The sequence below is a fragment of the Saimiri boliviensis genome, chromosome 11, assembly GCF_048565385.1.
Source record: "Saimiri boliviensis isolate mSaiBol1 chromosome 11, mSaiBol1.pri, whole genome shotgun sequence".
Lineage (NCBI taxonomy): Eukaryota > Metazoa > Chordata > Mammalia > Primates > Cebidae > Saimiri > Saimiri boliviensis.
The window spans coordinates 70,610,275-70,636,401 of NC_133459.1; the positions used below are offsets into that span (position 1 = coordinate 70,610,275).

At 33.5% G+C, this 26,127-nt stretch overlaps 1 long non-coding RNA gene across 1 annotated transcript in view; it reads left to right on the top strand.

Annotated features, from left to right (window-relative positions):
- The window catches only part of LOC141580273 (uncharacterized), a 339,498-nt gene that overhangs the window by 156,514 nt on the left and 156,857 nt on the right, over positions 1–26,127 (top strand). Inside the window, exon 2 of the long non-coding RNA XR_012512446.1 lies at positions 22,999–23,109. This is a non-coding gene — a long non-coding RNA (uncharacterized LOC141580273). The remainder of the gene's footprint in view (positions 1–22,998; positions 23,110–26,127) is intronic.

Consider the following 26,127-nt stretch of genomic DNA (forward strand, 5'->3'; position numbering starts at 1 on the left):
ATGAGAGAAGGAAAAGAGATGGGCAAAGGCACAGAAAATCAATCAAACAAAATACTAACCCAAAACTCCTTCAATCTTGGAGCAAATACAGAAATCCAGACACAAGAATCTCACAGAACACCAAATAAATTCACCCCCAAAAGGTCTTCTTCAAGGTATATTATAGTCAAATTGTCAAATGTCAAAGACAAAGAATTCTAATAAGAGCAAGATAAGTGTCAGGTCACATGCAAGGGAAGCTCCATTAGACTAACAGCAGATTTCTCAACAGAAAGTATACAGCCAGGAGAGAATGTCATGATATATTCAACGTGCTGAAAGAAACAAACTGTGTCAGCCAAGAATATTTGCCCAGCAAAGCTGTCCTTCAAATATGAAAAAGAAATAAAGTTTTTCAAAGATAAGTTTAAAAATGAAGGAATGCATCACCAATAGATCAGCCCTACAAGAGATGTTTAGGGGAATCCTACATCTAATAGTGAATGAAAAAAAATCTATCATTATGTAAACATAACCATAAAACACATGGTGGAAAGGACACAGAAATGAAAAAGTGAAAGAACTCAAATGTTACTGCTAGGGAAAAACCATCAATCTCTAATGATTTACAAGAGATAAATAAATTAATTAAGGATATGCAAAACAACCAGAAACAATCAACAAAATGACAGGAATAGGTCCTCACCTGTCAAGAATAACTTTCAGTAAATGGATTAAATTCACCAATTAGAAGATGTAGATTGGCTGAAATGATTTAAAAAGAAGACCCAGATAGATGCTATGAGAAACTTAACTTCACTTGTAAAACCACACGTAGACTGAAAGTAAAGAAATGGAAAATAATGTTCCATGAAATAGAAACCAAATGTCAGTAAAAGTAGCTAGCTAGTGTTATAGCACATAAAATAGGATTTAAGTCAAAAAGAGTGAAAAGAGACAAAGATATTAATTAAATAATGATAAATGGATAAATTCAGCAGGAGGATATAACAATTTAAATATATACGTTCAACAATGGAATACCCAGATATATAAAACAAATATTATTAGATCAAAAAAATAATTTATATAATCTTACACAGTAATATTAGGGACCTCAGTGCCCTGCTCTCAGCAATGAACAGGTTAGCTAGGCAGCATATCAAAAAAAACACTTTGGACTAAACTGAACTTTAGAACAAAATTGACCCAACAATACTTACAAAACATTTTATGTAACAGCTGCAGAATACATATTCTTTGATTCATGGAAGATAGACTCATGTTAGCCTTCAAAACAAGCCTTGACACATTTTTTAAAAGTCAAAATTATATAACAGGTCTTATTGAATGACGATAAATAAATCTTGAAATCAGTAAGAAAACAAACTTTGAAAACTGTATGAATATATGCAAATGAAATAAGATGCTCCTGAATGATGACTGGGTCAATGCTGACATTAAGGAAATATAAAGATTCCTTAAAACAAATAAAAATGAAAACAATATGTCAAAACATATGATATATGGCAAAGCAGTGGTAAGAGGAAAGTTTGTAGCAATAACTGCCTATGTCAAAAAAGTAGTAACATTTCAAATAAACTACTAATGAAGCACTTTTAGGAACTAGAAAGAAAACCTGAACCCAAAATTAGCAGAAGGAAAGAAGTAATAAATATCAGGGCAGTACTAAATGAAATCAGGAGTATAAAAAGAATACAAAGGATCAAATGAAAAATTAGTTTTTTGAAAAGGTAAACAAAATTGATAAACTGCTAAATTGACTAACAGGAAAAGACTCAAATAAAATTAAAATGATAAAAAAGATATTAAAACTGATTCATCAATACTATAATGGATTATCAGAGACTATTATGAAACATTATATAAGAATAAATTGGAAAACTTAGAGGAAATGGATAAATTCCTGGAGATATACAACTTACTATTATTGTTATTATTCTCTTCAGGTTTTCTATTTCTTTCTAGAAATAAAAAAGGCCACAAAGAAATAGAATTTGAATATTTAGAAAAAGTACCTTTGAGGAATCAGTTTTAATATCTACTTTTTAATTTTGATTTCATTTGAGTCTTCTTTTGTTCTTAGTCAATGTGGCAGTTTATTAATTATCTTTCTAAACAAGAAAGAAATAGAAACCATGAAGAGACTAATAATGATAATGGGAATGGGTATTGATATTGAATCAAAATAAAAATTCTCCCAACAAAGAAAAAGTCCAGAACCAGATGTCTTTATTACTGAACACTACCAAATTTTAAAATATCATTAACATAATTTTTCTCAAACTTTTCCAAAAAATTAAAGAGAAGTTAATACTTCCAAACTCATGCTAGAAGACTGCATTACTCTGACGCCAAAACCAGACAAGGACACAGCAGCAACAACAAAAAACTACAGACTAACATCTCTGATCAAGATAGACAGAAAAATCCTCAACCAAATACTAGCAAACTGAATCCAAGAATACATCAAAAATGTACTACATTATGGTCCCATAGGATTTATCACAGGAATTCAAAGACAGTTTGACCTATGCAAATCAATAAATGAGATACAGCAATGAAAGGAAGAACAAAAACTATGTAATTACCTCAATCGATGCAAAACCCATTTGATAAAATTAAACACCACTTCATGATAAAACTCTCAACAAATTAGGCATAGAACAAACACATGTCAACATTATTATGACCACATATGACAAACACACAGCTAACATTATACTGAATGAGAAAAAGCTAAAATGTGAAACACAACAAGGATGCCAACTTTTACCATTCATATTCAACATAGTACTAGAAGTCCTATCCAGAGCCATCAGGCAAGAGAAAGAAATGAATAGTATCATATTGGAAGAGGGAAAGTCAAATTATCCTTTTTTGTAAATGACATCATATTTCAGAAAAACATAGACTACACCACAAAAAACAAACAGAAAAAAACCTCTTGAAACTAACGAGTAAAATATCAGGATACAAAATCAATATCCAAAAATTCTGCTAAGTGACAACTCAAGAAAGCAATCTCATTTACAATAGCTACAGAAACATATAAAATATCTAGTAATAAATTTAGCCAATAAAGGTGAAAGCTGTCTTCAAGAAAATCTGCAAAACACTGATGAAAAAAATTAAAGGACACAGATAAATAGAAATATATTTCTTGCTTATTGTCTGAAATAATATCATTAAAATGACCATACAACCCAAAGCAATCAATAGATTCAATGCAACTCTATCAAAATTCCAATGACATTCTTCACAGAAATAAAAGAAAAAAAAAAACTATCCTGAAACTCATATGAAATCCCCCAAAAACCCAAGTAGCCAAAGTAACACTCAGCAAAAAGAACAAAGCTGGAGGCATGTCCACATACAGAAGGATGAAAACAGTTCCCTACCTCTCTTGGAATACAAAAATCAACTAACAATGGATTAAACACAGAAATATAAAATTCAGAACTATAAAATTACAAGATGATACCATAGCGTAAATATCTCAAAACATTAGGCTAGAGATTTTATGGCTAAGACCTCAAAATCACAGGCAACAGAAACGAAAAGAGACAAATGAGGCCATTTTAAAATATAAATCCATTTAAAGTCATTTTTTGTATATGATGAGAGATAGGGATCTACATTTATTCTTCTGAATATAGCTATGCAGTTTTCCCAGCATTGTTTTTTGAAGAGGGTGCCATTTCCCCAGTGTACATTCTTGTAGACAGGCTTAGCCAACCACTGTATTGTCTCTTACAGCTCTACTTCACATTAGGATTACTACATTTTAATCTCTGGTCTTGGCAAGGCTTTTTCTTCTTACCTATCTAAATGCTTTTAATTCATTCATTACCATCTATCTCATGCACCATTCCTAGTGTTTCTATACCTCACTGACCTCATTTTTTCAAATTCTCATAACACTCTATTTTTTAAATTTAGGAATTGCATAGAAACTTTCTCATTTGCTTTCATATATGCGTGTGTGTGTGTGTGTGTATGCATACATATGCATACACGTATTTGGAAATATGGAAAAATGTATGTGTATGTGTATATATATATATTTGTGGATATATATGTATATATATAAAACACACATGACAAGGACATATGTTTGTTGAAAAACAGGCTTGATTTTATCTTTCTCTATTCTTTCATGTATTTCCAATTAGGATGTTTAGATACAGAATTGATCTTCTTGGTATATGTATATGTATACTTGGGTGCACATGGACATAGAGATGAAAATAATAATCACGGGGAAATGCAAAATGGGGTGGTTGAGTGGAGTGCAGGTTGAAAAATTACTAGGTACAGTGTCCTATATGAGTGATGGTATACTAGAAAGCCAACCCCATCATTACATATGTAATATCCATGTACCATACAAGTACCTGCACCTCCCAAATGTAAAATAAAACTTAATTAAGTATCATTTCTGTATTTACCAAGACCTATGACTTAAATCAGTGCGTTAAAACTATTTTTACTTGTCCAAACTTACTTGATCAATATACACAAGGTATTAAAATTTTTATTAAAAATTTTATGTCCATTGAGCCAATTAATTCATTAGGTAAGAATATCTTAATTAGCATTCACAACCTTCCATTCGAATGGCTTCTTGGACGCCAAAACGGGAGAAAGACTGAGACTCAAATTAAGAAAGAATTCATATTCTGATAAAGCTTTTCCTATTTTATATGATATTTTGATGCACTTTAGAAGAGTGAATCTCAAGTCAACTCTAGAGTGGTTAATTTTAAAGATGGATATCTGAAGCCAGCTCTAAAATAGAATTATGGCAATGAAATAATAAGGCAATTATATATTGGCTGTGTACATATGTCTACATGTTCTTCACAAAAGCGTTTCTTCTAAAAAAAAAATAGCCACTTAATGAAATTTTTAGCTCAGTCTACAGTAACTCTGTTGACAGAGTGGAGCTGTTAGAAAGACATAAGCATAGCCATTATAAGAAGCTGATTTTTAATAACAACTTCTGAGGAATACATAGTAGCTATTTATTGTAGTGGTAGCAGATGATCATATACTAAGCATATTGTAGAATGTTTCAGTATAAATTAGATGAATGGTTTTCTTGTTAAGAATTTTAAAGGGCAAATAACATTGACTGTATTTATATATCTAGAGGACAATAAAACAGATATTTTTTGTTATTCAAACCAAAAGCTAAAAAGATATTTTAAGCACACTGCATTTTTAGATGAACATGAAAATTTTGGGTCAAATCTCCTTTCATTAAGGCACCAGTAGACTTAACTTTTATGGCATGATATACTTCTATCATAAACAATAGAACTCATGAATCTCTATATACATATTTAATAGGTCAAGCATATGCTATACGAACCTACAAAATGCCTTTCCATTTTCATTTTTTTAAAGTGAATAATCTATTCTTATCCTCCAAAGAAAGTTTCCTTAATAAAAACTTACAACATACCAGCATGGCCAATGTGGTAAAACCCTGTCTCTATTAAAAATACAAAAATTATCCAGGTTGCTGGTGCGTGCTTGTAATCCCAACTACGCTGGAGGCTGAGGCACAAGAATCACTTGAACACTGGAGGCAGAGATTGCAGAGAGCCAAAATCACGCTACTGCCCTCCAGCCTGGTGACAAAGTGAGACTCTGTCCCAATAAACCAACCAACAAACAACAACAATAAAAATAACTTGTAACATACATGGAGTGATATATGCAACCACAAGCACTGATGTTTTCTTATAGGCAAAATAACAGAAATGTTTTTCATTTGTTTTGATAACTAAAGGAAAGTGCTTTACATACACTATCTTTGTAAAGAGAAAAAAAGTGCTGAGAGATTTGATTAAAATGTATTAAATCAACCTAATAACAAAGTATTGTTATATATTATAACATATAAATATATGCTCTGCATACTCTTTTGATTATATGATCTTTATCATTTTGGAGGATTTCAGTGTGCTTTAAAATTCTCTTAAGGAAATCTCACTAGTATAAACTCCACAAGAAAAGTACACATTAACCCAGACTGAGCCCTATGTAAAACTATGAAATACACTAAAAAAGAAAAAAAGAATAAATTTTTAAAAATCAGCCTTTGCTGCCTTTCTATTTACCGATTGGTTCTCCCATTCGTTGTCCCAAATTACACAGATGGAATACAATTTTTAAGTTCACTTCCCTGTTGTTAGGAAGGCCTAACGTCCTAGCAGCTGCAGCTGTCACACTTCCACTGAGAACTGGCCTATCTTGAAGCACTTCAGGCTCTGTACCAATCCCTTCACATGAGGTCACTGAATCTGGTTCTAGGTTGTGTAGATTGTCCCTTGATTCAGGCAGAGAGCTAAGCAGTCAATTATGGGCAGAAATCCATCCAACCTTCCAGTGGCAAGCCAGTGGTGGACTATTTTTGTCCTCCTTCTGTTTCCTACCTCTCTTTTCTAAGTATTAGCTCTCACACTTTTCTGAAATTTAATTTCTATAAATTAACCATGTTTGTGATCACGATCACTTAAGTTAACAAGCTATATCTCCTGCTGAAAGCAGCAGCATTTTAACAGATAACTTCTGAAAACTTACTTTAATAATCCGGAGAATCAAACCTACAAGTAGTAAAATTTAAGTAAAATTTTACTTAAAATTTTAAGTAACCTACCATGGCCATTTTTATAAAGCTGTGGAAACTGTAGAGTTACTGGTTATTGCTTACTATTTTATTTGATTAAACATATATAAACATAGACAAAACATATACTAATTCTTTCACTTATTATGAAAGAAAATTACTAAACTCTTTATTTCAGCTTTAAGATAAAGAAATAAAGGCTGGGTGTGGTGGCTCACAGCTGTAATCCCAGCACTTTGGGAGGCCGAAGTGGGCAGATCATTTGAGGTCAGGAGTTTGAGACCAGTCCAGCCAATATGGAGAAAACCTGTCTCCACTAAAAACAAAAACATTAGAAGGACGTAGTAGTGTGTGCCTGTAATCCTAGCTACTCAGGAGGCTGAGGCAGGAGAATTGCTTAAACCCCGGGTTAAAAAAGGAATAAAATAATGAAAAATAAAAATAAAAATAAAAATAATCTCAGATGTTTAAATTCTTTCTGGGAAAAATAATGTTTCTGTGTTAATAAAGCATGACCATGCTAACTGCTTTCATGCAAATTATTTTTTTCTCTTTCGTTAAACTAATAATCAATGTATCCAAACAGAGAAGAGAAATAATTCCTAAGCGAAGGGTCAAATTTCAGCACTATGTAGAAATGATACAGAAATTTTATTATGTTTACAAACCAAACAGAAAATTCATCTACTGCTTAATATTATTCTTGCCAAATCGCATGGAACCTAATTGTTGAACAGTAGGTAGGCTGTGTACTTCTTTTCATTCTCACTAATGAACAATATTTAAATTGCTGAAATAGCTCCTGTCATTTTCCTATTTATTTCTAACCTACTTTTCCTCTTATTATCATTAGAACACATATTGTTTAATTGAGTCTACTTTACTACTTGGTTCACCTTTGCCTTATGAGTTTCTTAGAGGGAGAAAACACTCTGTATTTTTTAACAGATGCTTCATTATTGGAGGTGAGTATCTCAGTTACATTGCCATTTCACCTTTTTCCTCATGCCTGGCAATTGTTGTGGGCTGTTAAACAGCTTTAATAGAGGATGAGACTAGCCTCTTGTTCTAAGGGTATGAACACTTTTTTATGGGTCTCACTATCTTTATGGTTCGTTAAGTACAATGTAGAGTCTTTTTACTGCAGCTAGTGGACCCCAGAAGAACCTGACAGTTAAATGAAAGTTGTCAGTCTCCCTTCTGTTTTAGCTAGATTGGGTAATAAAAGGGCAGAACCTGGAAGTGAAAACCAAAACTGAGATCATGTGCAAAACAAATAAAATAAATGTAATGAATTCTTGCAAAATGCAGCAGAAGAAGGCAGGAGTATTTAACTGTTTAGACAAATAAAGGCCAGTGGTGATAAATCTATAATGAATGGCTTTAAGACATACAACTGTTTTGCATAACAGATAAGTGGAAAGCTTGTGGTCCAAAGTTTACTAAGAAGAATTCTTATAAGTTGCCATGGAAAAATAGCATTTAAATAAAGAAATTGCTGAGAAACTTTTAACAGTTGTAGTTTATTCTACATGAGAAATATAAGAAATTAGACATTATTAATATTTATCTATTCTTACTCAAAAGAAAAGAAGACCTGTACTTACACTTAATTGACTTTTCACTTTTTAAAGTTCCAATGATTAATCATCATTGTATCCCCAGATGAAGAAACTTGGCTTCAATTAGGAAGGATTTTCTTGTTTCTTTTAGTGTTTCTGAATAAAACATACAAATTTGTTTTAAAAATTACCTTGAAAAAATTTTATAAAGAATGTATAAGTGTCCATATAGGATTCTTGTTCCTATATTCTAAAATTTAGGATTTTACACTACTGTTAAGTAAAGTCCTCTGAAACCTCCATTCCCAAATTATAATTAATTATACAACTTGACCTTTGTTTTTTGAGAAGGATCCAGATTTGATAATTTACTTTGTAAGCTTTGAAGCTTGAAGTGGTTACTATCTAATATTTGCATTGCTGGAGGAAGAAAGGGGATGAAACAGAATTGACTTTAATGTCTCTACAATTTTAGGGGGAGAACAAAATAGAAGAAAATTGAAACAAAGTGGTTAGAGGGTTAGAAGACAAGGTGAAGGTAGCATGTGATAATCAAGAGAGAAGTTTTGAATAAGATTTGTCAATATTTTTAGTTTTCAAGGTGGTCGAAATTATAAGGAGTTCTAAAAGGACATTTGATTATTAATGCATGAAGATACACATATAACTCATCAGAAAGTCATAAAAACTAACAAAAGAGGTCATATAACCTATATATTCTGTTGGTATTCACAAAATGTTCAGTAAAAATACCAGTTCAGGAGCTTCTGTTGGCATATAAAGAATTAATATATGCCAAGAAAGAGTAATTAATCAATATGCCGAAGAGTTCTAAGATTTTCAGTGAATGGAAACAAAGTGTGCATAGCAACCGAAAAGTAAAAGTAAGTCAATGAACCAAAGCATAAAATGTTTGAGGTCAGCATGTAAATGTCACACTCAAATTTGTTATATTGTAATAGAGCTGGGAAGACAAATTTTATAAGTTATTTGAAAATAAATCACAGAGTTTTTCTATAGGTAAAAATAAATTCTATACTCTGTACTGAAGGAGTATATCTCTCCGGTTTTCATCTTCTGTAGGTGAAATTCTGTGTTAATAAGAAAAGCTACAAAATGACCTGGGTGTTAGTAGGGTTAAAGGATAAAAACGTAACAGATTATATACTTTTCAGGGAAGGAACTCATTGAAATGGGTAACTGTTATTCATATTTAAAAAGAAAGGAACATATATTTTGGGCTAGATCTACTTATGCAATTAAAACATAAATTATTAAAACATTAAAAATGACAGTACATTGATGATAAGAAGTGTTATTTTGAGCTAGTTCCACCTTATAAATTACTTCTTGGAAAACATCTATAGTAAGAGCTGCATCTTAACACTAAATTATACAGTCAGATGAAGCATAAAGAAAGATGTTTGATTTGTCAGATAAATGGTAAGTGCCTATAAGAAAGCATGATGGTTGAAAAAATTTATCTCAAAGAAAATTGTTCATGGAATATCATAAGGTGGTTTGAGCTATTAACTTCTATAAAGCCTTTATAGTTATATCTATATCTTGTACTGACCTTAAATTTTGTGTCCTCAAACTACCCTAGTACAGACTATATATATATATATATATAAATATATATATACAGTATTTTATATATATATCTATATATAAAATACAAAATATCTTGTGTAAAAATAAAAATTCTCAGTATACATGCCTTCCTAGAGTTATGCCAATAAATTTTTAATATGGTATTTCTTAGATAAGTTTTTAAGTTTACAGCAAAATGCCAAGAATTTTTAAGGAGCAGATTTGCAACTTATAAACAGTAATATGTAATCATAGCTGGGTTATTTTTGTGTTTGTCTAGGAAAGCAATAAACAAATACATAAATCTAACTCATGCAATTTCTAAAGTGAATCAAAATAATTTTACAAATGATATCAAGGGAAGGAATACAATTTTGTGATTAAAGTATAGTACTTTAAATACATTTGAATCAGTTATGAGATTTTTAAATTATCATTTTATTAAGACTTACTCAAGATTTAAGAAAAATTTAGCCAGGTGTGAGTTCTCTTTCAATGTTTTGCTCTCACCTGTAAAACTTGAGTTGTTGGGTTTTGGGAAAGTCTGGAGAAAAAGAGAATGGAAAAGGTTCTTCTCCCACAAACTTCAAACATTTTTACTGCCTAGGAGAAGAAAAAATAAAGCAAAGAGAAAGCATTTTTTGAATCTCTTTATATTTACATTATTCTTTAAGCTCCAAAAAATCACCAGGCCATTAAAAATCTGACGATAATGCCCAATTCCTCATTACGGTTGTTTTTTGTTAACATCACCCTAATTCTACTTGCTGCAGAAGTTAAACACTACATAGTGTTTGTCATATCCAGAATATCATAATGATTTAAAATTTAAGATCACCTTTTTATGCTATTTATTTACAAATGTTGTGTATTCCTCCTAGAATTTTTGATTCCTCTTTCATAGCACTACTTGTTCCTGTTATCCTTTCCTAAATGCCAGACTTCATGTGTTTTGCAGATTCTTTCTCCTCTACCCAGCTCATAAAATATACTAAATCCCGATCATTATTTATATTCTGAATGAATATATTTAAATCCAGAGACTAGGTTACAGTCCCAGTCATATAAGCCTGTGGCCACCTTCACATGACCCATAGAAACTAAAGCTGAACTCTGAATTTTCTTCCTTAATACTTTGCATCTATCTCCCTATCTTCCCTTCTCAGGAAATGGCACCATCAATCACCCAGTTGTTTACATGAATCTTGGCAATAATCCTTTCTCCCTCTCTATTTTTTCCATTTTTAATTTGTCTGTGGGCCTTACACTGTAGAATATTCTCCCTTAATATATATCAGATCAACAAATTTACTTCCTTCTGTTTCCCCTTATTCCAAATGTTCATCTTCTCTAATCTTTATTATTGTAATACTCTTTCAGTTGATCTGTTACTTCCACTTTTCCCCCTCCAATCCACTCTCCATGTATTATTCAGAATGAGATTCATCAACAAATGAAATCACATCATGCTACTCCTACTAGTGCAAAGAAAATAAGTAAGAGCCGTAGGGACAATAAATGGAAACATCAGTACCCCATATATTTGTTTTTATTTCTGCTTGCACATTTGCCAATATTATCCCCCCAAATTATTCTCTTTCCTTCAAAATCTTGCTATACACAGGAAATAACAATCAATGTATGTTAACGTTTTGGCTTTTTCCTGAAGCTTTGAGGCACTTTTCTGACTTTGAAGCAATTCCAATTTACATTCCAAATGTTTTGCTAGAAAATAAAAGAGATATTCAGTTTCCCAATCAGCTATATGTTTCCTCACTATCTTCCACTGGACTGTTAAACCAATGCCACAAACATTATATTTTGTTACGGCAACAACTAAGTTCAAAATTCAATTTTTATATTAGTAAGGATAACACTAATGTTTGTAACAAACAAACTAAAAATAGATAATGACCGAATAATACAAAAGTATTGCTCAATAACATAAAAATCAAAGGAGGGAATTCCTAGTATGTCATGATTTCATCTACCAGTTGCTTCATGGAGTCAGATCTTTTTTTCATTTTTTGAGGATTGTTCATTCTCTGAGAAGTTATAATCTGACCCTGATGGCACAAGGAAGATATATAGCATCACATCTAATTATCAGCCTTGGGCTAGAAAAGTTACACATGATTTCAACTCACGCTCCACTGGAGTAACTCAGCCCCATGATACCAACTACTGCAAGGGTGTCTTGAGTTTGTACTGTCACTCAGTGCCAAAGGAATGGAGGGATAAAAGAAAATAAATAAGTAAGGTGTTTTTGGGTTTTTTTGAGATGGAATCTAGCTCTGTCACCTAGGCTGCAGTGCAGTGGGGCAATCTCGGCTCACTGCAATCTCCACCTCCCAGGTTCAAGCAATTCTCCTACCTCAGCCTCTTGGATAGCTGAGATATTACAGGTGTGTGCCACCACACCTGGCTAACTGTTTTACTGTTTTTTGTTTGTTTGTTTGTTTTTTTGCAGGGGACAGAGTGTTGCTCTTGTTGCCGAGGCTGGAGTGCAATGAATGGTACGATCTTGGATCACCACAACCTCCGCCTCCTGGGTTCAAGCGATTCTCCCGCCTCAGCCTGCGGAGTAGCTGGGACTACAGGCATGTGCCACCACGCTGGGCTAATTATTATTATTATTATTATTTAAAGCAGAGACAGGGTTTCCCCATGTTGGTCAGGCTGGTCTCAACTCCCAACTTCAGGTGCACTGCCCACCTCGGCCTCGCAAAGTGCTGGGATTACAGGCATGGGCCACTGTGCCTGGCCAATTTTTAAAAAAATTTTAGTGGAGACGGGATTTAACCATGTTGGCCAGGCTGGTCTCAAACTCCCGGCCTCAGGTGATCATCCCACTGCCTTGAGTAAGTTGCTGTTTGAAAAGGCTAGTAATCACTGAAACAAGAAAGGTATAATGTAATTTCTAAAAGTTAAAAATGGAATTTTATAATTTACATTCTAATATAGAAGACATCCTCCCAAGGGGATTAATATAACAACAACAACAACAAAAAAAAAAATCAAGAAAGAGAAAGTAAAACATGAGAAAATAACAAAAATATGAAGCATGAAAAGATATATTAAATCTGAATATATCAGTAGTTACAGTAAATCTAACTGTACAAAATTTTTCAATTAAAAGACAAGTTTATATGACTGGATTTAAACACAAATACACAACACACACACACGCACGCACGCACACACACACCAATCAATTTATAAGTTGTTAGGAGCAATCACACCTAAAACCTAAAGATACAGAAAAGTTGAAAAGAAAACCAGATAAAAATAATATGAAACTGAAATAGCAAAAGAGAGCTGTCATATCTATTTTAATACTAAAAGGAATATTACAATGAAAGCATATTTACAAATAGTATATTTGAGGGATAAAATGTGTAATTCTATATTTTGCAATTTAAATTTATAACCAGACAAAAATATTAGAAACCATAAATACGTAACATTTAATATCTGAATAGTATTATACAGGCTTGACTTGAAGGACATATTTGAAATAAGGTATTTCGCAAGTGAAGAGTGCCCATCAGTTAAAGTCCATATAGATCATTTTAAAAGGATTATATACTGAAACAAAAGGTAATCTCAAATAATTTAAAAAGATTTAAATTATACATATTCTCAATATGATTACATTTTTGATATATAAACATCAAAATATAACTAGAAAATTTTCAGATTTTGGAAATTTTTATTTTTAGATGAAGTTCTCAACTCATGGAGCATTAAAACAATCATAAAGGGAATTAGAAAATACTGTCTACTTACAGTGAAGATATGTGAATACATTTTAAAACTGCATTTACTATAATTTTTAGCCTGGAATGAAATTATTAAAAAATAACCCTGAAAACTTAGTGAGATAAGCATTAAGTTCCTAAAGTAATAATAATAATAAAAGAAGAAGCAACATGATCCTCCATAAATAATGTAATGAATAACATTGTTCATAAAATAATAACTTTAAGAGGAAAATTTGTCAAATACAAAGAAATGCACTGAAATGATTCAGTAGCAAATAGTTAGATTTGAAAAGATAAAGAGCTGATAAACTTGTGGCAAGACTATTAATAATAAAGGGACAATGAACAAATAATCAATATTTGAAGTTACAAAAGGAAATACTCCACAAATAATACAAAATAAAAAAATAAAACTATAAATTTATGCCAATAAATTAGAAACATCTAATTTTATTTACATTGATAATATATTATAATAAATTTTATTGAAATAAGTCTACCAAGTTTGACACAAGAAGAAATGTAAAATACAAATAATCCTATTACTATTGACTAGGAATAAAGATTAGAATATTTAAAAAATGTCTAATAAAAGGTGACTATAGAAAGCCTACAACAAATATTTAATGTGGAAATACAGAATAGTTTTTCTTTAAAATAGAGAACAATACAAATGTATTATTTTACCTATCTCATAAAGTAACGTAAGAGAATGTTATAAGTATTACAAATGAAGAAACAAAATTGCCAATATTTGCAGATAATAAGATTGTGTACACAAAAAATTCAGGTACAGGGTCCAGGCATGGTGGCTCACACCTATAATTCCAGCCCTTTGGGAGGCAGAGGTGGGAGGATTGCTTGAGCCCAAAAGTTTGAGACCAGTTTTCACAACCTAGCAAGACCCCATCTGTACCAAAAAATTTAAAAAAATATTAGCTGGGTGTGGTGGCATTCACCTGTAGGCCCAGCTACTGGAGGGCTGAGGCAGTAGGACCACTTGGAGCTAGGTGCTGGAGGCTGTAGTGAGCAATGATTGTGCCACAGAACTCCAGTCTGAGCAACCACAGAGAAACAATGTCTTAAAAAAAAAAAAGAGAGAGAGAGAGAGAGAGAGAGAGAGAGAGAGAGAGAGAGAGAGATAAGATAAAAAGAAAAAAGAAAGAAAGAAAATGGGAAAACAGGAAGGAATTCATGTACAAATTATTGCAATTAATGAGATAATTGAGGGAGGGAGAGCCTGGCACAATCTTGGAAACCAATATAAAATTCACTTGCAATCAAAATTTAAAAAGTAATTCATAATGGCTATAGAATATTCGACACTTAGAAATAAATCTAATAAAATCTGCACAAGATATTTTTGTAACAACAATCAAACTATAAATCTTATTCATTTTGCATGCCTGCTTCAAGTGATACAGTAAGTTTAGATTGCCTTTAAGTGTGATACCAATTCCAGTTACCCCTTAATATGTCTGTCCTATCCATCTATCCTGTTTGTGAATGAATTATTTTTCTTAATCACTTTACTCCAGTGGCACTGATAATTTTTAATTCTTTAATTATGCCAAGCACATTTTCATTTGAACCTTCATACACATGGCATTTACTGTCTAAAATGCTGTCCCTTTCCATGAGGTGCAACATTTATTCTTTTAAGTATCAGTTAAAATGTCATTTCATTAAGAATTCTTACCTGATTATCCTTTCGAAATCAGGTAAACTCCCATTATATTTGTTCTATCCTGTACCTGTTTGTTTTATTTTTCTGCATAGCATATATCAGAGCTCACAGCGCTTCTTTATATATTTATTTACGGCTACATCTCTATGACAACATAATTTTCATGAAAGGAGGTTCGATGTTTTATTCATTGCTATCAAACCAATCCTTAGAATGGTTCCTGAAGCCTAGTAAGCATTCAGTAAATACATTTTGAAAAATATATGTATGAGAATAAAGAATGATATACCCTGGGTTTATGAGAGCTTTGTAAACAACAATAAGAATATAGTATTTTTTTTTTTATTTGGACATTGTTTCTTCTATACTTTCCTTAGAAATGCAGGATTTAATTCCTGGATCTTTTGTGCAGTGCCATTAAATTCCTAAAACAAACAAACAAACATACCTAAACTTATCTCTCATTCTAACCAGATACTTACTTTTACATTTGTTTATTTTTTCAGAGTATTTCAAGTCATCTAACTTGTCTTCATGAAAACAGTATTTATCCAAATCTGCTTTCTCAAACTGCAGCCAGATAAACTTTTTAAATGACTGGTTTGGATATGTTACTTCTGTGCAACAAACCTCTTCTCTCTAATTCCATTTGTATAACTTGTGGTATTGTAAATTCAATCCTCTGGACTGTGGCTTACAATGCTCTGCATGGTATAGTTCTTGCTCAACTGTCCAGCCTCACCTCTCTGTACTCTTCTGCATAAAGCTCCCAACACTCTGAACTATTTGAAGTTCTGAAAACTATTAGCATGCTTTTGCAAATGTTACCCCATTGCTGGAACATTTCTTTCCTTCACTTCTGACATAGCTAAATTCCACTCATTTTCCAGATTTCTCCTTACAGATCTTTTCCTTCAGAAAGCCTTCCCTGATCCTTAAAACCTAATTAGGTCACCCAACTATATGTAATTGTCCTTTCATAGCACTTGCTGTATTTTAGTTGTCTTTTACTTGTCTATATCCAGCATACGTTGTAGCCATTGGATCTCATTGCAGTATTCTCGGAGCTTAGCTTAGACCTTGGTTCACATAGTAGACAACATATTTTTCCAGAAGGAGAAAAGAAGGAAGGAAGAAAGGAAGGGAGTGAGGGAAGGAGAGGGAAAAGAAGGAAGAAAAGAAGGATGGAACAGTCAAATGAGAAAAAAGAGATCGAGGGAGGAAGGAGGGAGTGAGAGAAGAAGGCAGGAAGGTAGGCAGGGAGGGAGTGAGGAAGAAACAAATAGGAAAGGAAGAAACATGACTGCATTAAGGCAGTAGTTGAAAAACTGTCTCTAAACGTTTAGAGTAAATAGTGTAGATGTTGTGGGCCACACGGTCTCTGTCCCAACTATTCAACTCTGCCATTATAGCACAAAATGTCATGTTCCAATAAAACTGTATTTACGAAAATATGCAGCAGGATGGATTTGGCCTGAGAGCCCTGGTTTGCTGGCCACAGCATTAGGGGCTTCATTAACATTATTTTAATTAATTATAGCAATAACTTTTTAAGAACAATGCAACCAAAAAGAGAATATAATTTGTCCACAGCCAGAGTCACTAAGCGATGAAGTCCTAGGTTACCTTACTGCCACAGAGAAGAAAGTAGAGAAAATGAGAGTCAGAGTACTATGAAATATCTACTTTTGTTATCTCTTTGTTACAAATTAGAAAGCTGCAGGATAATAAGATTTGCTCAGGTTCCTAAAGATAGTATTTAAGCTTGTTCTTATTGACTGAAGATCTCAAGTTCTTGTTAGCACATGCAGATTTTATTGAATTAAAATATATTATTCCTGAATTTCCTGCTGTTTTAAAAACTGTTGATCTGAAGTTTTCATAAGAATTCAGAAATTAAATTTATCTCCCATTGTTCTTTCTTCTGGTCCTTTTAATTGCAAATACCAAAGAAATTAATAATTTAACTATTTCAGGAAATTTGGTTACCAGTAAATATTGCTTAACTTCAACATTTTTGCAAAATATAGCCATATTATCTAGCATTTAGGAAGACAAACAGGAAGCAAGAACATACATTTTATCACTCTTATGCATAGATACAGAGATTTTATATTTGTGAGCACAGAATCTAGATAAAGAGTATAAATTTTTAAATTGGATTTATGTATTCATGCCAGTGCATAAAAAAGAATGGATATAGGCACTAAATAATAAAGCTAAACAGTATCAAAATAGAATTTCTGCTAAATCTATTACTATAAATTGTATTCGGTGTCTCTCAGGTTCTATTGACATGATATCTGTCAGTTTGTAAAAGTGAAAACGTGTTGGAATCAATAGCTCTGTAATCCAATATAATGAACAAGTACTCCAGGAACTTGTAAGGACCTGGATGTGTTGAACTTGAGTCATCAAACTTTTAAAACTCTTAGGATTGAGTCTTCCATGTTACTGTATTTAGGACTTCAGACAATTAATTTACTCCAAATTTTGTTTTCCCAATCTATGAAAAAGGAATGGTTACAGGTTGTAAAGTTCAAATGCTGTTAGAATAACCATATCAGCTGAATCCAGTAATTCCATCATTTTCTAGCTATGTTAAAGAAGCTATTTTTTTTATGTTTGTCCATCAGTTTGATTTTGGCTAAAGACCATAGTACATTAATTACTAATGATGTAAGCTGACTGGCAGATGACAAAAAAATTTCACATCCTGTGCTGAGGTCTTTGGAGCAAATCTTTATATATAGAATCAATTGCTTCATCTGTTTTTTAAAAAAGATATTGGCATATGAACATAACACTATTACCAAGTTGGCTGGGTGGTGGAGGGGATGAATGTTCACACAAACCAGAAAATAGTTGTGGATGGAGACACTGTATTATATTATTTTTGCAACTAATGGGAAAAGCTGGGTTAAGAGTAAAGCCTTTGGTCAAGAGAAAGCAATGTTAATGACGATCTACAGCAAGGTTATATAGAAGTAATGGTCTATGCAGACTGATTTAGCCTGTCACAGATAATTGAATAAATTTATTCATATATTATATATCTATAATATATAGCCAAATAAATACTTAAGTGCAATAACATTTTACCATCTACTCATATAAGTGAGACCCGATTTCACATTTGATAGATAATACAGTGTAAAATGCAACTTAGTTCAAAGAGATTTGTTTGTAATCCTGACACTGCTATTAGTTATATGGTTTTATTTATATGGTAAATTGTGATTGAATACAAGCACTTTGTCTTGAGCACTGTTAACTAAGAAATTTCAACTAAGTGGTATTAATATAATTGTGCATTTAATCAATGTTAAAAGCCTTGTTAAACACTCAACATGCATTACCTCTTTTTAATTCTTAAAACAACTGGTATCAGTAGATACCTCACTTATCCCCTTTTACTGTTGAACAAACTGAGGGTTATGGAGCTGAATTTCCTTGTCTAATGCCACCCTGCTAGTATTAAAGCTCAGGCATTCTGACTGCCAACCCCAAACTCTTAACCATTATACTATATTGGCTTAAGGGGCTCATTATTTCAGACATACTGCCACTTTAACAATTTTTGTATTCCATGAGAATTTTTGTGGCTACTATCCTAGTTAGGCAGACAAAAGAAAAAAAGTTTCTGATAAAACAAGTCAGCAAGTCCCTCTAGGCTCATATTAATGAGTTACATCAGGTGAGACTTTTACCTAGGTAGCATAGGTGGCTGCAACTGAGATTTGATCCTCTATCTGGCAAAATATTACATAATTAAAATATGTCTTGAAGAGACCTTTTAAAGGTGAGTTGTTCACCAAGAGAACATAATTTTTTTCTCTTAGTATTCCTCTTTTAGCAAACTGTCACACTCAACTTCACCATTCCTCTAAAACATGAAACTAAGCCCTTTTGAGCAATTTCAAACATTTCCACAAATGAATAGACACAGCAATGTGTCATGAAATCTTGCCAATTTACAATACCTACATTTTTCTCACAATAATATATTTCTTTATTTAAAAGCTATTTTATTGCTTCTTTACAATTTTCAACATGCATTTCTCTTCCCATTATAAAAAGCAGTAACGTGAGGAGAAAGGTGTCAGCTGAAGCACAGATTTTAAGGGTTCCAATTTCCAGTGAACATGTAACAGACCGTACTGATCACAATTTTGTATGGGGAAAATCCTTTGTAAAATTATTTTTTGCATGTGTTTAAATATTATTCACAATAGAAAAATCTTTTCTATAGAAATGCTTTAAAATAATATGGCTGGCTCTTACTGTGCAAATGCTTTTTTTTTTTAAAAAAAAAAAACAGCCTTTTATAATCACATATACTCCTCATCCTTTTCCATTTCAGTTCTGTCTTGGTAAAAATGAGCAAAATAGAATATTCAGTATAATTTTACCATTCACATTAGCAAGAGAACAATAGAAAGTGGCTTTGAACTGCTTCTCCATCTGGCATTTCAGTTACTGTTTAGATTAATAGGTACAATAGGAATTGAAATTTTCTGGGCCAGAGTTTAATGGGGCTCAGCACTGCTCCTTTCTGAAAGGGCCCATCCACCTGTGGACAAAGCCTTCTGTCTGTTTCCACGGCCCTGACTAAAGTGACTGATGAGATGTGAGTCTGTTTCAAGTTGCAAAAGGGAAGGACTTACATTCCAGTTAACTACACTGTCTCCTCCTGATACGAATTATGCCAGCTGAGATAATCAATAACTTATCAGGCTGCTGAGAGCCCATTAGCATGTGGTTAAAATGCTAGTGTTCACGGCAGTATTCTTCAATGTGGGAAGTGGCCCTTTGGTATAACACACTCCAATAGTTTAAGCTCAATAATAGTAACTCTTGTTTAACAAGATATTAGATTGACTCTTATAAATTAGAAGATTGTTTTCATGATCTGTGTAATCTACTATATTAATAAAAATAGAACTGAAGGCTCTTGGCAAAATTCATTTCTCACTTCCACTTACAAGTGGGCTCTGAATATAAGGGATCAGGCTTACTCAATTAATCACCACACTGAACAACATGTCTACCTGAAGAGAATGTAAAACCACTGTTATTATAAAGTGTGATTTAAGCCATAGAGCTAAATTAAAGAGCTTTTAAAATGCAGAGATGCTTGTCCAGTAACAGCAAAACACATTTATGTGTTTTCCTTTATTTTTGGAAAGTTTTTTCCAGAAAAAAATATCATTTGGAAGAGGATGGAAACTTACTGCTGTCACATTATAACATGAAAAAGAAAATGGCAAGAATAAACAAAAACAGTCCAATTGGAAATGTTCAAGATCCAAAGTTTTTCATTTGCATCCTCTAAGTGACAAAGATAAGGTTTTGCATCTGATGTCTGTATCCTAACTGAATTTTTCACTGTCTACTCCTTAAATGCACTTCTGAATTTGCAGCCTTAAGAAATAACAGCTAAGTGAATGAGCAGGATGCGATATTTCATGTACTATTCCCACTTTGGGATTGTCATATTGCATCTGTGGGATTAAATGTTTTAAGAAGTTGTCAAATTTAATTGGCGAGTTTGCACAGTTCTGGTTTACTGGATACATCACACACCAACATCTTCTTCTTTTATCACTTTATGTTAACTCCATGATTTAAATATTGCCATCTGTGAACAAAGCCTACGGAATTAAGAAAACAGCTTTAGTAAATTAAAATCTTAACTGATGCATAATTTGCAGATTTTAACATTGTTTATTTGATCTTTGGTGTATTTGTCTTTCTTTTCTTATGACAGGTATCATATCCTGTACATGTTCAGCACAGCAGAATGCCCTATAAACACTTCAATAGGCTTAAACACTAAAAAAAAGAAAAAAAAATTATAATATCAACAGCAGACATCACAATCCTTTTAAGAATAAGGGCAAATGCTTCAAATAAATACTTCAAATAAAATCTAACTTTCTTCCCTACCTAGGAAGCCTGTACAGTCTAAGACCTAACACTTCATCTCTCATTCCACTCCCTAAATTTTCTTGCAGTCTCACACATCTCAGCTCTTGTTTTTCACATGTGTGGTTTCTCTTCGGATCTAGACTTAAATGACACATCCACAAAAGGCACAGAAGCTGTTTCCAAACATCATAAATTGGCCTCATCCAGTTATTGTTAATCATACCCCCAAAACGTTTTTTCTTCAAACAGTTATCAACATTAATAACAATATATTTAAAACGTTATTTCCTTATACATTATATGCTTACCCACAGAATATGAGTTTCATAAGGACAGAGATCATGATTTTTTGTTTGCCTGGTTTGTTGTTGTTTTTCTGACAGTGCAGATCCAGCATTTGGTAGAATGCTGGCAAGTAGTTGTGGAGGCAGTAGTGATATAAAGAAGACGAGGGGAAGAAAAACTAAAATTAATTAAAAATAAAAATAGCACTTCTAATAGCTAAATCACTAGCATTTTATGAGCTCTCTGTCAACCAGGTACTGTGCAAGGGTATATGCATTATTTTATGTAGTTGAAAACAATTATTGGAGGTAGAAGTAACTAAGGTTAGTAGAAGAGAACTTGAGGCTTAGAGAGTTAAGGTACTTAGGGAGGGTCACAAAATTAATCAAGTTGGTGTCAGGATTCACACTTTGGCCATCCTATATCAGAACCCATGGTGAAAGTGATTGTTGAATAAATGAATCGTTGTTAAATGGATGTGTGAATAAAGGAGGGAAGTAAAAAGGAAGGAAAGAAAGAAGGGAGGAAGGGAAAGAAAGAAGGAAAGAAAGACATGCTGCTCATACTAATGGATAACTTGGCAAACCATGTTTTTAGATGAATTCAGACCAAATACCTAATGACTTGGGTAATTTATCTTTTTAAACTGTGAGTTTGAGAATGAGAGATTGAAAGACTTGCCAAATAGTTTTCGGGTGAAAATAGTACTCTTAACTGATATAGCTATTTTCACTCCCAATGACTATTATAGATAAATTCTGAGAATCAACATTGTGAATGAGGCTGCACTGTGCTTAACAATAAAACAACTGCAGCTATTTCTCTAAGGCCCATGATAGGTGGAACATTTTCACCCAGCCTGGAGGAACGGAATGATAACAATAGCAATAATAATAATAATAATAATAATAATTGACTTAGTGTTTATATGTACCAGTTTTGTACTGAGCACCTTAATTCCGCATAATCTTCTTTAACCCTCATGCAGTCCTAGGAGGTGAGACAGATTCAAACAGCCATCAGGGTCGATGGAACTTGAACCCGGGATTTAGATGCAAATATTTGATTCCAGATCTGTAGATTTTGCAAAGTCCCTCTCCAGAGGTCTTATATCATCTCTATATAAAGTTGAAACCATAGAAATAGGGAGAATTATGAGGGATTTTGAGGTTTATAGGTAGGCATTATACATTAGTTACCTCAATGAATCTTCACAGTGTGTAATTTTTCTATTTGACAAGTTTGGACAATGAAACTCATAGAAGCTGAGTAACTTGCTTAAGTTTATCCAGCTAGTAAATGGTAGGATCAGGATTTGATCACAGGCCTGTGTGTCTCCAAAGCCCATGGTCATTTTTTTTAAGTCACAATATTTCATGGAGCTTATTGTATATTTTAGTCTTAAGAGAAAGGAGAAGCAGCAGGTTCTTGCTGTCATCCCCAGTTGAATTATTTTAATGGTAATTCTGGTATAACTCTGAAGAGCTAAAATGGCTTGATTTGCTTCTCTCAAAATGTTTTTTTTTTTTTTTTAAGATAGGTGATATTTGCGAGTGCAATGGCTGTTATGGAATGACGATGGTGCTCTGCTGGCAATGTTCTGAAGGAGAGGTTCATCTCTAGGAGTGGTACACTGCATCTGAAAAGGTACAACACAGTATCCCTTTGAATTATTCAAGAAAAGCATTATCTATTGTAATAACTATATATTTTCACACTGATAATAAATGAAGTTCCTTTTGTAATAAAACTTTGGAAAGATAGGACTGTATAAGCTCAGATGTTTAAATTTGTAAATTTGGCTAAAATCTTTAAAAAAATCTCTTCTGTAGCTGTAGTACTGTGATATTATGGATTGAATATATTATGTCTAATCTAAATCATGAGTTATAATTTATTAAGCAGCTTATATTTACCATAAAGTAATTAGTTTGACCTTGAACTATCATTCTTTGAGGATATTTAATAATGTAAAAAAATGACTTCCTGCTGCCAAAGACTAAAGGAAAAAAAAAGAAAAATAATAATGTAAAAAAAAAAGAAAAATAGAAGACAATGTCACACACTGACATACATGGGTCCTGTTAAAGCAAACTAAACTGGGCCTGAGAAGGACTCCAAACTTCTATATTTGAGTCCCTGTGGATGAACCGTAAACCAGCTTAATAGGCAGAAAAAATTGAAAACTTAACTATTAGTGTGCACCTGTAACAATAGCTAGGTGTTGCCTTATCCTAGTGACCATACTTCAACTGCTCATCGACTGCTGAGTGTTCAAACTGGGTTCAAATAACACACATGCTGAGCTGCATCCAATTCAGCTGTTCTATACCTCACTTCAATTTATGTATGTCATTTCCTTTTTTTTTGTTTATAAATCTTCCACTTCATGGCTGCACTGGAGTCTCTGAGAATCTTCTGTGATTCTGGGGGCTGCCTGATTCATGCATCATTCATTGCTCAATTAAACTCCTTTAAATTTAATTCAGCTGAAGTTTTTATTTTATCATTCCTTGCCCAAAGATTGCTTCGCAATCAAAGAAGGAGGGAGAGGGAGTGGAAAACACAATAAAATATATACTATCTTTATTGTTGCATAATCTTAAGCTATCACCTATAATAAACATGCTTAGAGTTGTGCCCTGATCTGAAGAGAGATTCTACCTTTATTTTCACGCTGCTGACAAAGACATACTTGAAACTGGGCAATTTACAAAACAAAGAGGCTTATCGGACTTACAGTTACACATGGCCTGGGAGACCTCACAATCATGGTGAAAGGCAAGAAAGAACAAGTCATATTGTATGTGGATGACAGCAGGCAAAGAGAGCTTGTGTAGGGAAACTCCTATTTTTAAAACTATCAGATCTCATGAGACCTACTGTTATGAGAATAGCACATGAAATACTGGCCCCCATAATTCAGTCACCTCCCACTGGGTTCCTCCTATAACACATGAGACTTGTGGGAATTACAACTCCAGATGAGATTTGATTGGGGACAAAGAGCCAAACCATATCATTCCACTCTTCCTAAATCACATGTCCTCACATTTCCAAACCAATCATGCCTACAGTCTTCCAAATTCTTAACTCATTTCACCATTAACTCTAAAGTCGACAGTCCAATATCTGAAATAAGGCAAGTCCCTTCAACCTATGACCTATGATCCTGTAAAATCAAAAGCAAGTTAGTTACTTCCTAGATACAATGGGGGTATAGAATTTGGTAAATACAGCCTTTCCGAATGGGAGAAATTGACCAAAACAAAGGGACTACAGGCCCCATGCAAGTTCAAAATCCAGAATGACAGTCAAATCCTAAAGCTTTTTTGATCTTCTTTGCCAGGTGTTGTTGAGTGTCTGTGGCTTTTCCAGGTGTACAGTGCAAGCTGTTGGTGGATTTACCATGTCTGTAGGATGACAGCCTTCTTCTCAGAGCTCCACTAGTGTATACCCCAGTAGGGCCTCTGTGTGGGAGCTCTGACCCCACATTTCCCTTCTGCACTGCCCTCATAGTGGTCTTCCATGACAGCCTGCCCCCCGCAGCAAACTTCTGCTTGGACATCCACACATTTCTACACCTTCTCTGAAATCTAGGTATAGGTTCCCAAACCTCAATTCTTGACTTCTGTGCACCCACAGGCTCAACACCACATGGAAGCTGCCAAGGTTTAGGGCTTACACCCTCTGATGTCACAACCTGAGTTCTATGTTGGACCCTTTCAGCCATGGCTTGAATGGCTGGGACACAGGGCACCAAGTTTCTATGCTGCACATAACATGGGTACCCTGGGCCCTGCCCACTAAACCACTTTTTCCTCATAGGCCTCTGGGTCTGTGATGGGAAGGGCTGCCTTGAAGACAGCCCTTCATGTCTAACATGGCCTGCAGACGTTTTTTGCATTGTCTTGGGGATTAACATTTAACTCCCCGTTACTTATGCAAATTTATTCAGAGGGCTTGAATTTCTCCTCAGAAAATGGGATTTTCTTTTCTTATCATATTGTCAGGCTACAAATTTTCCAAATGTTTATGCTTTGCTCCTTATAAAACTGAATGCCTTTAACAGCACCTAAACCACCTTTTGAATGCTTTACTGCTTAGAAATTTCTTCTACTAGATACTCTAAATCATCTTTCTCAAATTAAAAGTTCCACAGATCTCTAGGGCAGGGGCAAAATTCTGCCAGTCTCTTTGCTAAAACATAACAAGAGTAGTTTGCTCCAGTTCCCATTAAGTTCTCATCTCTATTTTTGACCCCCTCAGCCTGGACCCTATTGTTCATATCACCATCAGCATTTTTGTCAAACCCATTCAGTGAGTTTCTAGGAAGTTCCCAAGTTTCCCACATTTTCTTCTGAGTCCTCCAAACTGTTCCAACCTCTGCTTGTTACCTAGTTCCAAAGTCACTTCCACATTTTTGGGTATCTTTTCATCAGTGCCCCACTCTACTGGTACTAATTTACCATGTTAGTCCATTTTCATGCTGCTGATAAAGACATACCCAAATCTGGGCAATTTACAAAAGAAGGAGGTTTATTGGATTTATAGTTCCACATGACCTGGGAAGCCTCACAATCATGGTGGAAGGCAAGGAGGAGTAAGTACCATCTTATGTGGAGAGCTTGTGCAGGGAAACTCCTATTTTTAAAACCATCAGAT